Source organism: Camelus bactrianus, chromosome 2 (assembly GCF_048773025.1).
Source record: "Camelus bactrianus isolate YW-2024 breed Bactrian camel chromosome 2, ASM4877302v1, whole genome shotgun sequence".
In the NCBI taxonomy this organism is placed as follows: Eukaryota; Metazoa; Chordata; class Mammalia; order Artiodactyla; family Camelidae; genus Camelus; species Camelus bactrianus.
Genome location: NC_133540.1, coordinates 94,462,620 through 94,487,610, shown reverse-complemented (window position 1 = coordinate 94,487,610; position 24,991 = coordinate 94,462,620). Strand labels below are relative to the sequence as shown.

The 24,991-nt window shown below is 36.7% G+C and overlaps 1 protein-coding gene across 3 annotated transcripts in view; it reads right to left on the bottom strand.

The window, feature by feature from the left end:
- ARHGAP24 (Rho GTPase activating protein 24) overlaps positions 1-24,991 on the bottom strand; it is a 426,033-nt gene that overhangs the window by 166,206 nt on the left and 234,836 nt on the right. The window contains exon 1 of one of the 3 annotated variants that reach the window (XM_045524922.2): positions 6,739-6,976. The exons of 1 other annotated variant lie outside the window; for it this stretch is intronic. The gene's annotated coding sequence lies outside the window, so the exon portion shown is untranslated. Of the gene's footprint in view, positions 1-6,709; positions 6,977-24,991 lie in introns of those variants that run through there. One more of the 3 variants, XM_010966179.3, reaches the window with a different exon arrangement.

The window sequence follows — 24,991 nt, the reverse complement described above, 5'->3', positions numbered from 1 at the left end:
CTGAAACCCCTTAATCATTACTCTGGAGCATTTCCACTTAAATTTGACTATGTCACAGCATGGATTCTTAAATTCAAAGAAAGAGAAGCAGTTTGCAAATGAGGCAGAGAGTCTTTTGTCAAATAGCCTGGGACAGATTTCTGGCTGCTCCAATTGTTTGCTTTGTGACTATAAGGTTGGGTCGTAAAGCACAAAGAAAGAAAATCACATAGAAACATTGAAAAGAAAAGTGTTTATCTGCATCATATAGTTTGTAGTTATTAAAAAAGAAGAAACACTTTGTTTAACTATTCTTGCTCTCCTTTCTTAGAAGGAAAAAAAAAAAGGACAGAAGATGCTCTTGTCTCAAGGTGAAGTGAAGTACCTGCTTACCTTTTGTTTCCCCATAATTTGCAATTGTGCCAAAGCCACTGGTATTATCTGGGTTTAACGTTCATGTAGATTTCTTCAAAAAACAAATTGAACTCATGAAGAATTAACCAATCTCTTTAAGAATAATTGGATTTCATTTTTTAAGACTGTTTAGTGTATAAATCTAATAAAATGTGCTCTTTTGAGTACTGAATAAAGGAAGGCATGGAAAGTGCACAGCGCACTGGCTGGAATATGTGGGGTTCACTACATGTGAACCATTATTGGAACCCTTGTTTCACATGAAAAAACTATAGCTTAGAACTATTCAGTAACTTGCATGTGATGGCACAGGTGAAATGTGCCAGAGCTGGGCCACAAATTCTGAAATTCAATTCCATAGCACTCACTCTTAGCCGTCTACTAAGAACTCACTGAAAAGTTGGGGGAGAATATACATACATATCTCCTTTAAATTGTCAGCAGTGAGGATGATGGGTTGGAGTGGTATAGGATCGGAGCGATAAATTCTGAGCAAGATGGACGCCCTGAGATTGAAGAGAAAAAAATGCCAGGAATATAGAGTTTTTAATTCTATAATAACCATCACCTGGCTGTACAGGAAGTGAGGGAGGAGATAAAGATGAAGGGCTGGTTTGAGTGGGGGAGAGATATAGAGTCTGAAGCACTGGAATACCTGAGCCAGCATTGTATAGGAGGTTCTGACCAGTAGGGCAACTGTGTAAGGCTGTACAGCCAAGTTGGGGCTGAAATGCAGCCCAGTTTCCTGCCGAGTCAGGGATCCTGATATAAGCATTGTGAGTCCAGAGGAAGAGGACCTTTCTTGTAACTCGTACAAAGGGTGGTTCAGAAGGGGTCTTGCTGACCAGGTCTCTAGATTGGGCTTTAAATTGAATCCATGAGACTGAATGTCATCTTCTGAAGAAGGTATAAATGGGGAAATAAAACAAATACAGAGAAGGAAGTGAGAAGAAGACAGGAGCCATCTAAAGAGACTGAAGAAAAAAGAGGAAACCACAGGCTGGTACAAGATCCCAAATATCACACAGCAGAAATATTTCCAGAAGGAGAGCATGACGGTATATAGTAGGAATGGCAGAAAAAACAGAGGTGGGCACAGGAATAAGAAGCTGCTGGATTCAACTCTTAATTCAGCCATCATTAGCCACCTCTGAGAGATGTTTTTCAGTATTGTGATAGAAATAAATGCCAAACTATCACATTTAAGGGACTTAAGGATTAAATCCAATAGCAAAGAGAAAGTCAGAAGGAGGCAAGGAAACAGAGACAGAAAATACAAATTTTTCTTGGCACTGAGAAGAGAGAACTTGGTCCAGAAAGTTGAGTGTGTGTATGCTTGCTTAGTGTAGCATATGCCTGAACATTGGTTGTGCCCTGAGGAAAAACGAGGATGCAGGTAAAAGGATATAATTTATGAAGCAGGGCCTGGCTTCATCTTCATAAATATTTTGTTTAAAAGTTCCATACTCACCCGTGGCGCAGGAAATGCTTTAGCAAGCACTCATTAATGAAATGACAGCTACTCAAAAATGTTCCCATAGCCCTTGTGTAATAAAGACTTCTGGCATGGAATCTTGAGTTCTTTCTTTAGTATGAGAACTCTTCCATTCCCTGAGGATTTTCAGAGGATAGGGTACATGGTTGACCTCTTACTCAGACAGAAGGAAATTATGCTGTCACCTCTTGCCCCTGAATACATTTATCACACAGGCACTACTTCTTCCAGATGAATATGGAAATTTGAAAGCTGGAAGTCTGGATTCTAGATGAGTAATATTTCTGGACTTAGTTTCCCCACTCTGTAAAAAGAGGGATTTGGACTTGCAAACCTCTAAGTCATTACAGCTCTAAAATAATCAAATGAACAAAAAACCGTATGTACATAAATACTTATCCTTATTTTATTTATCACAAAACACACTGAAACAATATAGGTCTCCAACCATGGAGGGTGTATTCTACTATGCATGAAATAGCCATAGAATAGAATATTAGACAGCTGTCAGTTATTTGTTTTCCAAAGTGTTCTCAATAACATAGAAAAAGTTGCCAATAAAATGTTACATGAAAAAGGTGGAATCCAAATTTGCAGTGTTAAGCCAATTTTGTAAAAATAAGATGAAACAAAATATTGATACCATATTATGTACACAGATACAGAAAGAAACCTAACTGCAGGAATTAATCTACTAGAAAGTGGAACTGGTGATAATAATTTATTTTCTTTTTATGTGGTCACTTTCTTTGTAACCATTATAATTGTGAACTCCCTTGTGAGTTATGAAGGGCCTTTTATATCTGAGGTTCACAAGAAGGTTGTTTTCACTTCCATTGTACTCGACTCTACATATAATGTTTTCAAGTGTGGAGAAGGAGGACCTATGGATGCCCTCTTCCCTGCTGGACCAGCACCATGCTGCGCAGAAGGACCACAAAGACACCCTTGGTATTAACCACATTCAGAAGGAAGCAGGTTGGGGAGAGAAGCTACAGAAAAATGAAAATTGCTCCTTAGAATTTTTTTTTGTTAGTTTGGAAAGATGTCAGTGTTTGCCTAGATCTTTATAACTTCCACAATCTTTGGGATTTTTAAAAATTTTAAGATCACCAAAATAATATTTGGCTTGTAAAACTGTCTAAGACTCAGCCACATGTATTTATTCTTCTAATTTCCTGCTGTTTTCCCCAGTAAAATTTAAAAAATAATATTAAGACAATCAAATCTAGCAGCCTCTGCTTGTAGTAAATGTATTATAAATTCCACAATACCTTCAGCAGAATAAACAAAACAATAAAGGGGTATAGGAGAGTGGCTGACACATCCATGTCCTCCAACTCTACTTTTCAAATTATTATTGGCGATAGGCACCCGATGCTTTTTCTTCATAGCAATTTGTAGTTCCAAATTACTGCTTGCTAATAGCAGTTTCATAATTTATTAAATGGCATTGCTTAATTAAGTTTTCATGTTTTAGCTTGATCCAATAGTAAACTAAGTAACACTCCAATAATAAAATATGAGGTAAAGCATATGGTTTTAGTATTATTTTACTTGTTAATGTCCTTTTAAGTTATATTCATTCAACAAACACTTATTACATGACTAAGATGTACAAAAAGAACCTTGATCTTTGACCACATCACCTCTTAAATTGTCCAGAAGTACAAATTTAGTACATTAAACAAAGGCCAATATATAAGGATGCAGTTCAGTCAATTTGAGCATCTTTTCTTTTCCAAGAGGTTGTAATTGGAAATAAACTAAAGATTTTTTATGAGAACAAAACAATTATTTCTTTCTCTGTTCAACAACTTAGGAAATATCAACAGCTTCTCTCCCCTGTTCACAATCTACAGCATTAAGCTTGACAGCCCCTTGGAAGCCATACATCTCGCTCACTGAATTCTAGTTCATGAGGAGCTAGCTCCTGAGACTTCTAGAGAATTCTCACAAGGATGTGTTAAGAAGGATCCTTATAAGGCATTATCAGTGAACACTGTGATGCATTAATTTATTTTAGTATTTTCTCCCTTTACTAGTTTAAAAGCATTTTATAAATAGAAGTCTTCCTAAGTGTTTATTCCTAATGGCATTGAATTTTCAGGAATTTTAAGTTTAGGTGTTGTGGTACTATAGTTGTATAAAATACAAATCTCTTCATATGTCAAATTTCTTAATTAGGCATGAACGTGCAAATTAAATTTTGATTAAACTGAAAGAGTCACGTAAAGAAAAGCTTTATCGCACTGACTCAAAATGGTGTATTTTCCACTTCGAAGAGTTGTGTTTCAATTGGAATATTATTTTATTTTAAAACAACTCATACTTTTAACTGAAAGAAGCAGGGAGCAAAAATAAGCAAAACAGCTACCTTTTAGACAATGTTTCAAAATTTAAGTGGACCCCAAGTTCACTGCTGCAGACAAAAGGCATCCTTAATTCATTGTTTCAAACAAAAAGAGTTTGTCATATCCACTACAAGATGCTTTAACACCTGGGAACAATTTCTATGGTGATTAGGTGAAACTTGTTTTTAAAGAAATAGCTTAAGTTTTAAAAGGGCCACTAATGCAAAAGGCCTCACAACGGAATTCTAGATAAAGCTCTATGATCAAGTAATTAGCAGTGGATTCTAATTAAATTTGGAATTTACAGTTGCCCTGGACTCACAGCTTCACGCATCTGTCTGAATACATAGTTTTAGTTTTTTTCTTGTGTAGAATAGGATTAATTATCAAGATCATTGAGAACCAGTGATTCATTTTGCTCTGAAATGCACAACATAAAAAAATTGGAATATAAGAAAATATATATTCAGTTACTAACTTCAATGCTTTCCAGTATTTTCAGCTTTAAAAAAACGCAAGTAAGAGAAGATGCAGTTAAAGAAACCAAGATGTCATTGAGACAGTTAGCCTTGCCTTCTTCTTTTCTCCCTAAAGCATAATCTCCATGCAGAGGAACTGCATGGACTAGATGATGAGGGTCTTTATTTTCTCTCTTTCCTACAAAGTATTATCATGCCACTTCCCAGACACACTTGCATGTGAACAGCATATGTGTGAATGGGACGAAAATAAATACTTAGTACTAGGTTAATATTAATTAGTATTATATTCTCCTTGGGATTTAGTTAGTCACTGGCTCCTTGACAGTTATCTCCAGTAACTTTATAAAAAGGAGAACAAACAGCACACTCTGTATCAGATGCAGTAATGAGGTAGCTATCCCAGAACTACTTCCATGGCAACTTCTATTACAGAACACAATTCAGAACTTGGACACAAACCAAAAGTCTCCTCAGCACCTAAAATAGATGTCACTGTGTCTATGCACTTTGGCTCCGCACTTTCTTCGTAAAAGATTCTTTTGGGTCTTCGGATAAAGATGTTGCCTCTCATTCCTTCCATAATTTTCTATAAACTAGATTGCTTTCTGGTTTTCTTGGACACGGCACTAAAGAAATAATAATTATAAAGGGGTAGTTGAGGTTGAAGAGAGTTGTGAGAGGAATGCAAACTGTCCACACCAGTAAGTAAAGAAATCACACTTCCATATGGATGGTGGACACAGAAGAAAAAAAATGTCCCATAAAAATAATACAACAATTTTTTAAAGCATAATAATCATAAGACCTTTGGGCATAAGAAGGAATAACCTTACACACCACAAAATAGGCCCTCACAAGTATCATTATATTATAGGATAATTCTATAGTGTGTACCCATGACAAGAATGCTGAATAATTCAGAAAATGTTAAATTGAATTTAGTCCCCTCCAGAGAGATATCAAAATACACAGTGGAGCTCAGAAAAGATAACTCTATAAAAATGGCTAAATTCTTTCTAAAACTTTTGAATTTTTCAGTGGTAAACATGTAAGCTTCACTTTTTGAAAAGTCCACAGATGGAGAACTCCTTAATTGTCTCTATTACTTGTTTATTGACCAGCAGCAAATATTACATATTAGCTAACCAGCCTCAGGGGGAAGAGTGAGATCCCAGATGATAGGGGTACACAGGGTCGTTTCTGTCCCCTCCCCTGCCATTGGGCTATTCCCCTTCTTCTGCTCTAAAAGTCCTTTCATAGCTCAGTGATTTTAAATCTTATTGCAAATATCATTCTTAGAAATGTCCCTTTAAGGTGGATGGGCTTAAACAAGATAAACTTCATTTTTTTTTAAAGCAGGCTTACCAGAATTTTTAAAAATAAATGGGAATAAAGGGAAGGAAGGGTTAAAAATTAACAACTATAGATGCCAAAACCCTAATTCAAAAATGTGTGTCTTCCAGAAGAGACCCATCAAGCTGTGATGAGGTCAGGGAGCCTCAACTAAGCCAGTCACAGTGCCCGGAGCTGCCCTGTTTCGGTCCTCTTATCTGATTGGCTCTATATTGGTTCTATACTTCTAGCTGGTGATGCATTAACCAATCCTCCCCACACCCCTAGTCAAGAGCATTCTGTACACTCTGTAATGTTAAAGCATACCCGTCTTTATTCGACATGAACAATAAAACATTAAAACCACCCGTGACAAGAGGCAACAAAGGACAAAGCTAAGCCAAGCTTCAAAATGAAATAACCACAACAATTATTAGGTCCCTGAAAACAAACAAAACAAAACAACACAAAACAAAATCTTAGCAGCTCCATCCCTCAACAGCTACAAGACAATACAGCAAAAGAGCTAAGATATTTTAGAGTCTTTTCTATCAGAATAGAGGCGAGGTGAAGGGAAAAGTTCAAAGGAACAGAATACTTGTGCCCGAAACAAATGAACCCTGAAGGAGATTTCAATCAGTAAAAAACAGTACCTTATAAGTAACTGGTCTTGTCTACTCACAGCTGTTTCCAGTGCCGTCCCTTGTTTAACTGTCTACTGACTTCAGTTTAAAGTTAATTCTGTTGGCAAAAAAGTACAGAGCTTGTCTGGAAAATGCTGTTTGGACATAAACCATTCCTCTCAAAGCAGTGATGTCTGTATTTAAGTTTTCTTGTAGAGGGGGATAGAAACCCTTCCTGCAGCTAATTTTCTTCCTCCTCCTTCCTCTCAGACTTAGTCAGTATCCTCCTATCCCATATATTGAAGAAAGAGACAGAGAGGGAAGAAAAAAAACTGCCAGGAAATATACCTTAAATAATGTAGTATTTGAGCATTTAGAAAAAGACAAAAAAAAAAAAAAAAAAAAAAAAAAGAACAAGAAAGAAGATGAAGAAATGAGAACCATAGAAAGCACATCAGGAGCTTTAAATATAATTTAGTCCAATGCCCTCATTTTACAGAAAAGGAAACTGATGCCCAGAGAAAACATGATTTGTCCAAGGTCACTCACATGGTTAATTCGTGTCAGCTAGAATAGTTACTAGCTTTCACAACACCCAATTCAATGCTATTTCTACTATGCTAGTATACCTGAGGGGAAATGGTTTACCTTTTTCCTCTGTATCCTTGTGTAACACCCAGATGAATTAGCATGGAACAGTAACACAATTACAATGTGAGAACCATCTGTTCTCAGGGGGAAAAAAAATTCCCTCTACTTTAAAATCCTTAATAGTGAATTCCCTCCACTTTAAAATCCTCAATAGTGAAAGTCTCTCTATAATGCCCAATTTCTTTTATACTTAGGAAATAATCTTTTCCTTTGCTGATTTTCCGGAATATTTTTATGTCTCAGGAGTTGCACTTTTTCAGGGGATGCGAACATCCCTTCGTCTTTGCAGAGGACTACTTCTGACGCGGATGGTGCTGTGATAGGTGTTGAGCACGTCTTCGGCATCTCTAGCCAGCGTCAGCGATCTGTTACATGGCTCTTGAACTGGAAACCACTACTGTTACCAAAAATCTCCATTTCTAATTTGTCATAAAATTTTTACCACACATGCACGTTTATTCTTTTTTTTATAAGTAGGATACAACTTTATTCTTATTATTTATTATATATTTTGTTAAATATAAGAGAAGCAGCATAATATTTTTTACTTGATGTCTCTTACATAACATTTCCTACTTATAAACGAAGAAATTATTTTCCTCTAACTGAAGGGGGGAGGTCCTTTTTATAATTTAAAAAGTTTTTTTTTTCCTGAAATGCATTCATTCATTCACTTTTTAAATGAATTATTAATTGAACATTTATAAACCTACCTCACCCTTTCTTTGCAGAATATAGTAACTGACAAGCAATAGTTTTTTAAGGGAAGTGCATAATTTTCAAATAAAATAAAAGGACTTAGACCGGAAGTAAGGCTAATTTTCTATAACTATGTTTTTCTCCATTCCAACATATCAATCACGTGTCCAAAGTATATTTATATCCTACCCACTGAGTTGCCCACTCTCCACAACAACCATCCTAGGGTCAGATAAGCCAAAATATGAAGTGGCCCAGATTGAAATTGCCCTGGTCACCATCATTAATCTTTCAGCTTGACCTGACTCCTTAAAATATTAATGTCAAATCTACTTTACAGGCTACAATTCAAAGACACAATTAGCTAAATGCTCAGATCATTCAAGACTCACTTACAAACTGTTATGTATTCTTTAGCTCAGAAATTTACTGTTTGGTTTAGATATTTCTCCTCTACTTTTAAGATCCTGTTGTATCTACTCTTGTCCTGGTTTTTGGCAGAAAGCAATGTAATTGTGACCAAATAATGATAAAAGTATACTTTTTAAAATAAAAATTGGATTAGATTTTTTGAAACATTTTCCAAAATGTTGAGTAATTAATGGGTACCATATCAATATTTCAATGCTGACAAATAAGTAATTGATATTCAAAACACATAAATGGAAAGAGACAGAGACAGAGAAAGATCTTTTAAAACCATACTTTGTGCTTCTTGACACAATGGCAGGATCCTATTTTTCTCTTATTCTCATTAATTTTGTCTGACTCAGCTCTGTGAAAAGGTAAATGCCACAGACATTAACATCTACATTTGCACATAACCCTAATATGTTAAATATGACCACATTTGACACACTGATACATATTTCTTGGTTTTACTAAAAGTATTCCATATTTTTCTTTTACTTCTTAAACTTTACTTTTGATTGGAAAATTTTGCCTTTAATCTGTTAGAAGCAGCAGGAAGGAAGTATGAGTAAAATCCTGAAAGAGAAATAGGCTATGAGGAGACACAGGGGTTCGATGGAATGAGTCAGGGTGATTCAGGGTTGTTGAGTAGACTCAGGAAAAAAGGTGTACAGAGAAGTCACGTACAAGCAGGTTGTTTAGAACAGAAGTGGGCTGAGCCACAGACAATAGATTATAGGTATTGAATTCAAGAACCAAAATCTCTTAAAATAGGTTAAGCAAAGAAAGAACCAGCAATTTTGGTGACCAGTGCAAGCAACAGGAAATTGGCCCTCAAATGTACTTTGTAATTCATGACATGGCTCCTTTCAAACCATTGGAAGGGGAACATGTGCTGTCAATATGTGAATTCAACACAATCTAAAACAGCACAATGATATCCAATCTTTTAAAAACTGTGTCCCTTTATATTTAGGTCCTTTGGACATACTCCAGGTTGCCCTACTCTGGGCATGCTCTGGATTTCAGAATCCTAAGGTGTTTAGAAGGGAATAGTTACTATGTTATGAAGACTGAACCTGGGGAGTTGAATTTCACTGATGGGAGAAGTACTTAGAGCAGAGGTGAACTCCGGGGCAGACTGTATTGACACAGGCAAGGCTGCTGGAATTCTCTAACTCTGGATCTCCTCCTCTCACTTTTCAGGTTTACTGTAACACTAGAAGAAGTCTTGTACTAAAGAATCCCAGAGAGCGGGCTTCTGATAGCACTGAAGGGAAATGACTGCATGAACAGCTATTAGATTATTCTGTACTTGGGAGGAGTTTTCAAACATGGAAATTTTTAATAGTCCCAGGGTACTGATGCACATAAAAATCTCAAGCATCAACTCTCTTAAACCAGTTCAAGCTCTTGCTTACTTTGTCTTGCCTATCTCCTCCCACAATCCAGTTTCCTCTCAGCAGCCAGAGAAACCATTCCCCTCTTCATATCCTCTCCTGGTTTCCCATCCTTCTCCTGCTTCATACCCTCCAAAGGTTTCCCATTATTCTCCTGCTTCATATTGTCCAAGAGTTTCCCATCATTCCCTGCTTCATCCCTACAATGGTTTCCCATTGCCCTCAATGTAAATCCAGCTGCCCAACCACAAGGTTTATCCTTCCTGCTGCTTCCTTCCCAGAAAAAGGATTTCCTGACCACTCTAGCTAACCATCCTTCCCACTACAAACACACTCTCTCTACCTCACTTCCCTATTTTTATTTTTCTTCATAGCACTTACCACTATCCAAAATTATCTTTGCCTCTTTTTCACTTACTAATTCATTTAATTAGTTTAAATATGTTTACTGTTATCGCCTCTAGAGTAAGTTTTATAAGATCAGAAACATATGGGAAGTTATAAGATCAGAAACATAAGATTGAGGCTTTTTAAACCTCGATATTCCCAGTGTTCAAAACAGTATCTACTATAAAATAGGTATTTGATAAATATTTCTTAAATGAATTACTTATATTCCCGCTGGGGTTACTACTCTTCAGTCAACAAAGATCTGGTATCAGTCCATAAGCACGAGGGCAAAGACTAATCTCCTTTTGCCATTGATGGAACCCTGCAAATCTCCTTGTGACTCAGCAGCTAGCCATCCAGGAAATAAAGAAAAAGCCCCTGTTGGGCTTTAGGCACGCAGCTGTATCTATACCAAGTGCCTCTGAGCCCTTGAATTTTCTTTTTTCCCACCTCTTTTCCTACGACGACTGCAGTTTTGATTAGGAGTGTCAGTTCGGGGCAAATAAAACTCATCACTGAGGTTTCAAATAGGTTTAGATAAAAACTGAGATTCTGCTAGATACTCCTTTTTTTTCCTGTGATTTTTTTTTTTAAATCTTGTTTTTTTTTGAAGTGCAGTTGATTTACAATGTTAGTTTCAGGTAAATAGGAAATTGTTTCAGTTATATATATGTATATAAGAGTCTTTTCAGATTCTTTTCCATTATATGTTATTATAAGAAATTGAGTATAGTTTCCTGTGCTTTACAGTAGGTCCTTGTTGTTTATCTATTTTATATACAGTAGTGTGTATCTGTTAATCCCAAACTCCTAATCTAGCCCTTTGGTAAACAGTTGCCCTTTCCCCTTTGGTAAACAGTTTGTTTTCTATGTCCATGAGTCTATCCATGGTTTGCAAATAAAATTTGTATCATTTTTAAGATTCTATATATAAGTGATATCATATGATATTTGTCTTTCTCTGACTTACTTCACTTAAAATGATCATTCTAGGTCCATCCATGTTGCTGCAAGTGGCAGTATTGAATTCTCTTAACACAAAGACCATGATACACCCTTGACTTGTAAATATATTCTCCATGGATACATGGACCTAACTTGATATGTGATTATATTTGCCAGAAGGTCCTGAGAGCTCCTGGATAGCTTCCTTTGTTTCCTGAACTCAGTAGTTGCCCTTATGAAAATAGCAGATATCCTAAAACTAATTCTGTCCTTTCCAGGTGGTTTCAAGAAACTGCTGTCAGCTGCCAAGGCTTTAGGAGCAGAAGCTAAATCCTTGCATTCACAACATATGTTTTCTGAATGAAAAGGGGGCAGACTAAATAATCATAGAGAGGTGAGCTCACAATTTCATCTTCCATCTCAGTTCTCCATGCTGACTCAGAGCTCTCCAGTGAGCTGTAAATTAGATTTCCTCTCCTGTCTTGTGTCCTACTGCTTCCCAATTACCTGTTCTCATGAGTCAGCCTCTCTGGGTCCTGGGGCTCAGACACATTGTGGGATAATGTGACTAGCTCAACACACTTTGGTCCAGTCATATCAGAAAGGTGGCTGTGTGATGGCAGGCAAAAAGGGTGACTCTTTGCTTGGAAGAAAATGATTTTTCCCAAGCATCACAGCAGCTGTCCCCTTAGGACACCCTGGGAGAGGAAATTTCTTGCCTGAACACTGCTGCACTGGGCAGGAAATAACATAATTTAAAATTATTTTTGAAAAAAGTACCCTTTTATTATGGACTGACCAAATATTAATCTAGGTACATAAGTGCTATTTATTTAGTCAATAAGTCAAAGTTACAAATAATTTTTTCTTAAGTTTCACTCACTCATTTTTTAATTGAAGTTTGTAGTCAGTTTACAATGTGTCAATTGCTGGTGCACAGCATAATGTCTCAGTTATACATATACGTATATATATTCATTTTCATGTTCTTTTTCATTATAGTCCTGAATGAGAAAAATTTGCAACGGGGGATACTCTGCCCAGCAAGACTATCCCTTACAATAGAAAGAGAGAGAAAGTTTTAGTCTGCTTCATAGACAAGCAAAAAGTAAAAGAATTCAGCAATGCTGAACCTATCATAAAAAAATATTGAAAGGTCTACTCTAAATAAATACAGATATTTTTGGTTGCCTTCTGTAGACAAGCTCTTGTGCTAGGTCATGAGGTCTGTATAATTATTCCTTGTTATATCATGGGATGATAATATTTCTTTATTCAGAATACAAAATTCCCCAGGAAAATAAGGTAAAAGTTTCTTCTTTCCTCCCCTCCTTCCTCCTCTCTTTCCTTCTTCCTTTCCTCAATTTTTTGAAGCCCATATTGATTGAGTCCATATAATGTACAATGTTTGAGTAAAAGGAAAATGCAAAATCCAAATTAAGAAGCTTACCCTTTGGAGGTGGGAAAACTCTACAGACTATTGGGGAACTCAGCACAGAATTACAGGAGGGCACACTAGAGCAGTATGGAATCGAGAAGGGAAGTGACCAAAGAAGGAGGTGAAACCAAGGCACATTTTTTAAAACAGGTGACGGAGAGGACTAACATTCCAGGCAGGAGAAAGGCCACACTTGCGTCACTGCAAGTAGTTCCATAGAGCTGGAATGTAGAATGAGCAACATAGACTGATAGATAAAATATGCAGAAAGAAATACAGGCAAAAGCCAGCTCAGGATTTTTTTTTTTTTTCCTGAAGGCAATGCATAGCTACTGAAGGGTTTTAAATAGGGGATATTTTGTTTTCAGAACTCTAAGTGGAGAAAGAGTTTAAGAACAAGTGCTCTAAAGGACTGCTTAAGAGGATGTTTCTTCATCCAGGTAAGATATTGTGATGGTAAGAAATTAGGCAGTAAGGACAGAGAGACAGAGAAGGCCTCAAAGGATATTTAAAATTTCCCACAGGTAGGAAGATGTAGGAAAGGCAAACTTATTCCCAGAATCTCCATAAAATTATTACAGAAAAATGTATCAGTATTAGAATTGCATGAAAGTGTGGTAAATCCTCATTACATAAAAGATATTTTTCGTAATAAGTTCTCTCCATTTACAGAATAGGAAGCCGAGGCATGAAGCCTGAATGAGTGACAGCAGAATTTGAACCCATGTCCATGTGACTACAAAGCCCTTATTCTTTACATTAAATTGCCCATTTCAGGAGATCATAAATCTTGGACACCTTTTTCAACTTGGGTGACTAGGCTTGAAGAGACTGGAATAGAATTTGACAGGCTCTTCAGAGATTCCTTAGGCGGGACTGTTTTAGGTTTTTCTAGGCATGAGCGCATTCGGATTTGGGATCAACACACAAACGATTGTGTTTGTATTGTTTCTATGGAACTATGTGTTTGGCTCCCTGCAAAGTGCAAATCCTTCTTCAAATTCCTCCTGATAATCTAATCATTTTAAGCCTGGAAGATTTATTCACACTCTGTACAAGGACAGCCAGTTGAAACCAAAATGAAAGTGGACTTGGCAGATACCCTAATTCAATCAAGTCAAATATTGAGTTTTGAGTAGAATGGAGTTTGAAAGACAAATCAGTTTCAATGAGTCTTGGAAGGCAAGAGGCAAAATTTTTAAGACATTGAAAACTGAAAGGGGCAGACATAGCTTAAACAGGAAAAAATGTTGAAATTTGCCTTCAAGTTGGAGCAGGAAAATTCCTTCCCTAGCATATTTTACATCATTGTGGGCAGGGTAACCATATACTTCACTGCCCAAAACGTGACTCTCTGAGAATAAAAGGAGGTCCTATTATTAATTACAGTGGGGTAGCAGATAAAAACCAGGACTCTCATAGACAAACCTGGATATACACCACCCTACCTAGAGGCTGGTATGAAACCTGACTTTCAGATAATGATGGTATCAAAAATGAGGTCATAGGCTTTAGAGTCACTGGCTCCTAAAGCAAGGTGACACAAGAAGAGTGAAGAACTCTCACACAACATGGACAACGTGTTCAACACATAGATAATGACTGGATCAATGGCACCACTGGGGATATATTAATCATTTTAGTTCCATAGTTTATTTTATTTTAAAAATGATATAGAACAATGAAAAAAGACACTTCAGTAGAAGAGAGTCACAGGTAATAGGGATACAGTGTCTACTCTCCCATCTACAGTAATGAATTCACATAAATATTTTGGCGATAAAATCCAAAGAATAGATGGGTTTGGGTGGGTGCCCCTAGCTATTCTGATTGTTTAAAAATAAGCACAGGCTTTATTTTTCATGCATTAACCACCAGTGAGTCAATATTAATAATCATAAAACTGAGTCAAATCTCAATCCACTCTCCTGCCCAACTCCTGAGTTTTTTTCTTAGATGAAGCCATCCTTCCTTACCTGGCAAAGATCCTCACAAGTCTAGACAAAGGTAAGGGTGGGCACTACATGGGAAGCAAATATTCCCAGGTACAGACGGAAGATATCAGCCACAATTAATTTGGTTTTCAACATTTACCTGTCAGCAACTAGTTGTGTGACCTTAGACAAAACACTTTACTTCACTGGGGCTTATATAAAATGAGAGGATTTAGTAAGATTACCTTGGAGGTTCTTTCAGATGTGAAGTTCAACTATTCTCTGAGATATTTATCTCCCATATGTTTTAAATTTGTTTAAGGTTTATTTATCTATGAAGATTGGGAAGATATTTGTTGCATTATAAAGAAATTACAAGAGCCAGTTATTGAAAAACCAACTGCAATGGTAACAATGATGATCATTTTTTAAAGATTCCCAAGAAACAGGGAACTATGTTCAGTACATTGTAGTAACCTATAGTGAAAAAGAACATATATGTGTATATATATGACTGAAACATTATGCTATACACCAGAAATTGACACACTGTAAACTGATCATACTTCAATAAAAAAAATTTTTTTAATTCCCCAAAATAAAAACATAGGCAGTGGGGAGGCATTTAATTTTTTAGTCTATAATAGGAGGACTATTTGGATTTTCTTATGGGAAAAGTCATCAGCTATAACATGCTGAACCACAATGTGTTTAATAATTTTTAAATATTAAGCTTCTTTGGGCTCCCAAACCCACTGAGGAGCAAGCTTCCTGAGTGTATACAGAAAAGAGACTTCTCTCAAAAGTGCAAAGTTGCTTCCTGACACTGCCGTTTTCCCTACACAGTCATAAATCCACATTTATAAGACAGAGAGTCAGTAATGAATACAAGAGGCATCTCCCTGGGCTGTAGTCTTTGACAAATTCCTAGACACACAAGCATGGTTCAGAAAATAATAAAAACAAAGTGCCCATCAGTCCTGTGCTATTGGACCTCAAGCTTCAATTCCACAAATAAAAGGAAGTCATACTTTTTTCTATATTATTTTGATTCCCTTTCAATACAGAAGTGATGTATTTCCTTATAAACTATACAAATAATAATGAAGATAAATATAATGTAAAATTTAAGGTTCCTACCATCTCAACCCTCACTAATATTCTTTTTTTAAAAAAACCTATTGGATTAACTTTATTTTTTAATTTAATTAAAAACTTTTTATTGAAGTATAGTCAGTTACAATGTGTCAATTTCTGGTGTACAGCACAATGTCCCAGTCATGCATATACATACATATATTCATTTTCACATTCTTTTTCATTAAAGGTTATTACAAGATATTGAGTATAATTCCCTGTGCTATACAGAAGAAATTTGGATTTTTATCTATTTTTGTATATAGTGGCTAACATTTGCAAATCTCAAACTCCCAAATTTACCCCTTCTCACCCCTTTTCCCTCAGTAACCATAAGATTGTTTACTATGTCTGTAAGTCTGTTTCTGTTTTGTAGATAAGTTCATTAGTGTCCTCTTTTTTTCTTTTTTTAGATTCCACATGAGTGATATCATATGGCATTTTTCTTTCTCCTTCTGGCTTACTTCACTTAGGATGATGATCTCTAGGTCCATCTATGTTGTTGCAAATGGCATTATTTTATTCTTTTTTATGGCTGAGCAGTCTTCCATTGTATAAGTACATCACAGCTTCTTTATCCAGTCATCTGTTGATGGACATTTAGGTTGCTTCCATGTCTTGGCTATTTTATGTAGTGTTGCTATGAACATTGGGGTACATGTGTCTTTTCAAGTTAGAATTCCCTCTGGAAATATGTCCAGGAGTGGGATTGCTGGATCATATGGTAAGTCTATTTTTAGTCTGGAGGAATCTCCATACTGTTTCAGGCTTAGCTGTACTTTGCCTGTTCCAGACTGAAATCAGTCTTTTTACCTCAATTTATCTCAATGGAGAACAGCATTTAGAAACCAAGTGCTGAACACTCATACCATTGCTCCTACGCCCTCTCACCAGACAGAGATAGGAAAAACTTTACAAATATAGAAAATATAGTATATATACATGCATATACAGAGTATATCTTTTATTTTTTAATCATATATTTCAAGTTTCACAATATAATTGGATTCTCAGGCTTAAAAATACGGGAGTTTATTATACTTCCTTCCATCTCCTCTCCCACTTCTACATTTTAATTATATATAAATATTCACAAAATAATAATAATCTTACAGCTGCTTTCTGTTCTATAACCTTATTTTGACTGGTTGTTTAGTCTTAGTCTTATAGTTGTCACTGTGAGAATTTCATCACACCTTCCCATTCTCAGATTTTTTATTTTGTTTCATTTTTGATTTCATGAAGTTCACATTTGAATCATGCATAGATAGGTAGTGTATAATGGAGAATGTGCTCCTACTGCAGCTTGCTGGATATTTTCTCATTGGTATCACTTTATTATCCTCAGAATTTCCAGCGTCTTCTGGCACAAATCGAAGGTAAGTTTGTTTTTATTTTATTTGTTTTTCCTTTTCTACGCTACTTGATTTTACCATCTGGATGCGAGCAGAATTTTTCCTTTTCCCTTGATGCTAGATAACAAGATACGTCCAGATCTCCTGTTTTATGTCAATTAGACGGTTCCATTTAATCTGGTTTCAAGTGCTATTTTTAGTCTACTTTTCTCTATTATTATGTCTTTAAATATTTTTCCTTTCCATTTATTGGTTTTTGCACTTCAGGGATAGCCATTATTTCCTTTTTATCAGTCATCTTATTCTAATTTCTGTCTCCCCTCTGCTTTCCCCACAATTATTTCAAGTATTTCCCTAATAGCAGTGATCTCATCTGCAGTTGTCTTTCTTTCTTGATTCTAATCTATTTGTTAGATTTATAACAGTCTTTTAAATTCTCAATTTGCTTCTTCAACTCTGAAGCATATTTTTTTTTCCTGCTGTTTCATAGCTCTGTCTTTGAGCTCACATCTATGGAATTTGTGTTTTTTTCTTTAGATGATGCATTTTCTTTTATAATGCATAGCACCGGGTATTTGTGGAGGACTTTAGATCTCTATCTTGTTTTTATCCTTAGATACGTTTTCAATCTGAATTTGACAGGGTACTCTCTGTTTTTAATTGTTTTATTTTTTAATTTTTATTATTTCTCTACAGTATACTTGCAGGTTGTCATGCCAATTCATTTCACTTTGTTCATGGTTAACATAGCAGCCACATCTAAACAATCTCTCTTCTCTGAGCCTGTGAGTGTAAATCTTTTTGACACCCTCCCACCTTGTAAGAACACAGTTTATCTTTCCTTCAAAGCAAAGACATCTCTTTAGAAGTCAATAACATTTCTTCGGCTGTACCCTCAGAATATCTTACGATTTTCAAGTTTAGAGCAATTGCTTTTGTCAACAGCCACTTCTAAGGGCCAAATCATAACAAAAGTTGATAATGTAAGCATTGTAGCATTAAATATACAAACACGTACTGTATTCTTCAGTTCACACATCAGAGGATCATCTCCCAGACGAAAACAAGGATAACAGAAATTCAGTTCCTACCAAGAATGTCAGAGTTTGGGAGGAGCCTCTCTTCCTCTCTCCAATCACATCTGACGTTTGTTAACATCACCTAGAAATAAGTTACTACTGCCATGACTACAATATAACACTGGAATTTGAAGATATGTTTTCTTTTTTCTTTAATAAGTTGCCCCTCAATGGCAATCTATTTGCTGAAGAACAGATGTCATTTTTCTTCCTCTCAGGTAATCTGGGTGACTTTGTTGCTATTGAGATGCTCTGTTTGAGCCTGGGTGCTTTGGGCACACACAGATAAGCCTCTTCTCCCCCAACAGGAACAGCAGGAACTGCAGAAGTCTCATGCCATGTGATGAAGATGCCGGAGCAGTCACACGTGAATGTATGTGTCTATGTACCACGGTCCCATAACGCATACACAACAAACACCCAGAAAAATTCTAAAAAACACATAGCTACACAGAAATGGACAGTTGGAGGTTAGAGCAATCTAGAGAAATAGTTAAATTCACTTAAAATCAAAACATTAAAATACCTGCAGACTTGAGCTGGTACAGGATAAACACACCATTTAAAACTCTTTGTTAAACATTGAAGTTGTTTGAGAAAGTTTTTGTTTGACTTTAAGAAGCAAAAAAAGGCAAGTAGACTCAGGATAGTTTGTTTTTCTCAAGTTAGAGCGAATGAACGACCTTAGTGATGTCTTGTCCAGTGGGAAGCACGAGGCATAAATGGGGAATTTTATATTTCCTCTTATTTATGTTTTCAACCTGGGAGATTTTTCTTTGTTTTTCACGTGCTATGTCTCTTTGTTCGTGGCGCCTTGGTCACGCAGGGACAAGGGCATATTCTGCCAGTAGACACGGGACCACGTGTGTACTTCTTAAGTCTTTAACAACGTATGATCACTTGGAGGAGCTACTTAAAAAATGCAGATTCTGATTCTGGCCGGGGGAGGGGTGAAGACCTGACAATTTGATTTTCTAACAAGTTCCCAGTTGATACTGCTGGTCGGAGAGTCACATTTTGAGTGGCAAAGCTCTGCACACTACTGATTTTAAAAGAATGGTTCTGTTTTAAGGACCTAGAGGTACTGCAGGGGCCAAGGAGCGAGGAGTTTCTTCAGTGTGTTAAACTTCACCCCAGACCTTTATGCAAGTACAGTAAATTCCAAAATCTTTTCCCAATATTTTTATTATTCTCTCTTTCCCTACCTTTTTTTTTTCTGTGTCTAATTCTCTGATTCCCAGCCTCCTGCTCCTTCTCCACTTCCTTCTTCTATATATAAAAGGGTGGCTGAATCACAATATTCAGGATTAAGAAGTGGGGACATTATTTTGATGGATTTTTCCTCCAGGGCTTTAAGTATTTTGATTTTGCATTACCATTGTTGATGTTATTTTGGGCTGAAAAGAGACCACAAAGAACAAGACATCTGACTCAATAGTAAAGTGCAGCAAATCAACATTTTTAATGTTTGCACAAACTATAATCTGTACTTCATATAAATGGAAAAAAACAAGTTCATAATTACAGAGGAAAAAGCCACCCCAAAACTAAAACCAACCTCATGCTATTGAGTGTAAATTTATATCTGCTCTGTTCTTAACTTTTTGTCACCAAAGGACTATGCTGTATATGAGATTCCATGTTTTAAAAAAACAGTGGCCACTAATTTTAAAAAATGTACTTTCCATTTGAAAAAGTCGGTCTCTGTCTTTGAAACCTAGAATTAGACAGATTTTCAATTTTCATGATAAACAACCATATCCATTTTTACTACCTGTTCCCATGATCTGGTCTTCCATAGGTATTTTGCTGAAACTACAAATACATAGCAATTTTTAATGTAATTATATTTTCTTAATATAGCAGAAGCTTGCTAAGAAAAACAGTAGATGCCCATAGTTCTTTATTTAAACTACTATTGTGTTTGGAGACCTAAGAGAATGTGGAAACACTTTTACCCTTCAGAATTTTCCTATCCCTCTTCCAAAAATCTTTGTATACGTGCACCTTAGTAAACCTTTCGATTCACTTTTTCTAGCGCTTATTTGCTAACATTAATTATTCATTCTGAATCTATAGATCACAATTACGTGCTCTGAACTTAGTCTACAAATCAATCAAACTTCATTAATTCCACTCACAAGCATGTTCTAATATTCCACTCACTACACAACCTCATTCACACATCATAAACAGAATTATTCTCAAAGCAGTCTCACCAAATTAAGTTGAAAAGCACAGTTTTAAGCAATAGCTACTTTTCACTGACCTCTTTTTCTAGAATGTCTAGTGTATTTAACTTGAGTTGACTTTCATTTAACATTAGCTCAGGAATTAAAACTGTATGTTTGATTCCTACTTTAAGTCATTCATTAAAAGGCTAAATAAATACTCTATTTTTATTGTACGGAAGCAGATGCAGATTAAACCTTTCAAAGATAATCAGCCATTTGGGCCAAAAGGCAAAAATCTCTAGGTCTTCCCTTTGATGATGTACGCCTTTCGTGGGGTGACAATCAAGTGTACCTGGTTTGTTTAACTAGAAATACAAGAAGAAGCAGTATGAGCTTTTGAACTAAAAGTATTAACAAGGAGCAGTATAATGAGAGATTCTCAGAAATAACAGAAAAGGGGATGCACTTTGCCACACCAAAATTGCTCCTATAAAATGCCTCCAGCCTTGTGAGCTTTCAGAAAGTGCTGTTTCACTTACATACCTTTCTATGTATTGAAACAGAAGTAAGAAAGTGTCCTTGGATTCTCCTCTCTGTTAGCTGCTGGTAAAAAACAATTACTTTGAGCGCTGGAGAAAAGGAAAGGAATGTTCCTCTTGTTTCTGTAAACAGCTCGACACTAACAAAATCTCAGATCTTGCTTCTTAATCAATACCAAGCTCCGCAGTTAAAAGGGCTGCATCAAACCAGGGCTTCAGCTGGTTAAGGATATCAATAAAGGTTATCTCCACGCGTAATGAGAGGGTCATTGATCAAATTGTGGTGCTTCCCTCACATTATCGTTGGTTGGGAATGCATTTCATTGATTGTTTAAGTCTTCCTGCAGAGAATTTCCTCCCTTTCAGTGGACTGATTATTGCAGGGGGAACAATCCTAAAACGTTGCCCTGTAAAAGTCCTCACATTGTCGTAAATAGAAAAGTGGGCTTCTTTTGCATACCTCTTTATGATAATGCTCTAAAATAAAGTATGAGGAAGTACAAATTAAAGGAAAGCTGGAGAAAAGAAAATTTGACTTAGAGCTGTCTTGGCGGGGGGCAAAAAAACTATCAATAAATTTTTCAAGAAACCCATGGCCTTTAGCAAAGACATGTAATGCTGAATTCTATAATTAAAAAAAAAATTGTACGTCTATTTCTTAACAGACCATAAAATTTATTAGGAGAGATAGAAGATGAACATTTAGAAAAATGAAGTGTGATGTATACTCTGCTATGGAAAATACAGAATGCTGACTTCTGGAGTTTACATGCAATGTCAATGTAAATATCAATTCTGTTTACTTCATGGAGAAGACTCTTTCTCAAGCCTGGTAAGAAGCGTAAGTTTGTGATAGCTTAGATGGTACTTTATAATAAGTACATCATAGACTTTGGAAAATCTAGAGACCGTCACACCTCCAGCAATATTTCAGGAGGGTAAAAGAGAAGTGTTTAATACACACTCTCCCTTTAAAATAAAGAAATCAATGAACAGACAGACCAAGATAAGTGACTAAGTGGTCCTGGACTCCTCCGTCTGACACTTGCCAGCTCTGGGCCCCGATCCTGTCTTCCCGGCTGGTTGTAGTTAGATACTGACCCCCTCACCCAGGCCTCTTCTCTGGTTCCCGCCCCTACCTCTTGTTGCTGTTAGGTGTACCCCACCCAAGGGACATCAGTTATTTCAGTGGCACTGAGATGGATCTAATGGCTTTTCTGTAAATGGCCAAACAGGTTTTATCACCTGGAAAATACAAGAAACAGCTGTTTCTGCAAGTGCCCTCGGCACCTTAGTTAATCATTCTTGCAAATAATATCACAAGGGCTATAATTCTGGTTTGCTGCATTCAGTGATTGTCTTAATATAAGAAAATAATGATCTGGCCACCATAGCAGAATGTCAGTGATTTATCACAAGCCAGTGCTACGATGTGTGCTTTTTAGAGTGAAATAATTACACTTGGAATATTGACTTCCTGCAACTATCCAATACCAGAATGTAGCAATGGATATATATTCAAAATACTGACATAATGTTTGCAAGATGCAAAAGTGATATTTAAAAAAGATACTTTATTTTAGATATGAATAAGAAAATCAGTCATTTAAAAGAAGATGTAAGCTATTACACAATTAAATTTTAACCATATACTTTAAAAACATCACAGATATGCCAAGTTTTGCACCACGTCATCTTGGTTTTGGTTTTGTTTTCCTTTTTTTTTTTCAGCATTTCTGAATTTGTTGATCTTCACAGTTAACACTCATTAAACCAATGATATAGAATAAATCTCTTTATTTTCAGCACGCAAGAATTCTTTGCATAAGTTTAACAGGAAATTACTTCCCTCTCTTACGGTGGGCCTGCTGTTGGAGGAGCTTCTGATATAAAAAGAGGCAGGAGCGGACCTGCAAGTGTTGGCCAGACAGACCTGGACCAATCCCAGCTCATTCCCTCATGGGCTCCATGACTCTGGGTATCCTATGTCTAACCCTTTGTTTCCCTTCACTTTCCTAACTTGTAAAATTGAGATAATAATCTCACAGAATTGTCTGAAGGAATAATTCAGATAAAATACGCAAAGTAGTTAGCACCATCATCTTTAAAGAAGCTATAGTTTTATTAATGACGGTCTTTGTTAATTTATGTCAATTAGGTTTGGCACAGAGAAGGTGAGGAAGGTGGAAGGCTGGCAGCAGGTCATCGTGTTTTCTCTCTCATCTGTCTTTTGATAACCTTCCTTTCTTCCCTTCTCATTCTCATAGGGAAAGTACCCTGTAATTTCTGGGACATGAGACAAACACTCAGAGTCAAATATTATGCTTAAATGTAATTGCATGCTATCATTTTTATATAAAAGTAGAATCAAATTTCTTAATGATACTGGTAATTATTTGACACTGGGGTTTAGTCTTGGGACATTATTTTGAACAAATCATTTTTTCTTAAATGCTGTTCTCTGTTCACCCATAATCATCCAACATTTCAAGTGGGAAACTGAGTTTAAGCAGAATACTGAAAGATGCATCCATGGATGTGCTCACTAGCAACGAAAATTTTACTGTGGCCACCGGCCAACTGGCTCAGTTCTCGAAAAGACAATATAAAGGCTGCGAGACATAAACAGGAACTTTGGGGGAGAAACAAAATAGCACTGTTGACCATAATACAGCCGTTACTATGGACTCGGTCTTTCCTCTCTGCAGACACCTTAAATCCATTTGTTGGTCCACTGAAGGTTGTGCTCTCCTCAAGAAAGGAAGAGCCAGCACCCAGAAGGTTAAAAACCGCTGGAAAGCCAATGTGGAAAGAGGTCACCTCTGCTGCCTACTCCTTGGGGGGTTTTCTGCTTCTGAAACTCAACGTGACATCGCACAGAGAGAATGCATAACGTGTTCCAGGCGTGTTTTTTGCTTCATCTGAAACTTCACCCCTTCCTCGTACCGTATTCACTCTTCATTTGACCCGTGCATCAGGGCTTTACTTTCTCTTCCTTTAAAAATATCCTCTTTCAGTCTACCAGTTTCCACTGGTTTCCCTTTAACTCCTTTCTCCCAGTTCTATGGTTCACCTTCTTTTGATTACAACTTGCAGCTTAGAGGAACAAACAAGAGAACTCACTCATATAAACAAAAAGCCGATAAAGACCCACATGTTCCCAGTGGGGCTCTTTTAGGTTGGGATGTAGGTGACTGCCCAGGGGTTCTGGTGAGCATGAGACTGGACGAGGAAGGCATTCGCAGCCACTCAGAGGTGTCAGCACGTGGTGAGAGTAAAGAGCAGCCATCCCCGGGCGTGGAGAAGGAGCTCTGGGACTGTCTTGGCTGCACTGATAAGATCCGGGTGCACAATTCTTTAACTCTGATAAAGCAGGGAATAACAAGAAAGATCAAATTTGGAAGAACCCCAGCTATTTCCAAGCTGCTGTGGATATGAAGCACTACGGGGGAGGTGACGGCAGCTTCTCCACCACCAGGAAAACAGGAGAACTAATCCGTCCTAAAGTAATCTGGCTAATGTTTTCCTCATTACCATGTCTTCATTTTTCCTGTTGTCAGTGCAATGCCTACAGAGATCTCATTACTGTTGTTTTCCATATTTTTGTTTTAAATTATTGATAAGCTGTTAGTAATACTGCTCCATGGCTGAAAACAGGCAGAGGCAAGGAGCTAAGAAATATATTTTAGAGAGCAACTGGAACACAACAAATACACATCTGTCAAATTTGGAAAGCAGAAAAGGTACATAAGATACAGCTGGACTGTTCAATTTGTGAACCACGTGGGGCAAGTCAGATCTCTTCTGAGTACAATTTGTAAAAGTCACTAATGCGATGGGCCTTGAACTCTTCCAAGTTCTGTCCTTCTTGGCTTCGGGGCTTTCTGTTCTTTCTGCCTCTCATTATGATACCAATTATAGTCCAAACAACATCATATGGCAATGATTTAATTGGCTTCAAATCTTGCTCCAAAGGTAAGTATCATGGGCGTTTTAGTCCTATTCTCTGCTTTTCCTGTTTGGAAGCAGATTACTCAAATAGCAGAAAGAAAATGTCATTTCTGGTGCCATGTGGGAAGTTCAATGCTACAGTTAAAGAAAAATTCAAACAGGAAATTCTAACTTTCTCAGACCTGCCTGTAAGTCTCCATTGCACTCTA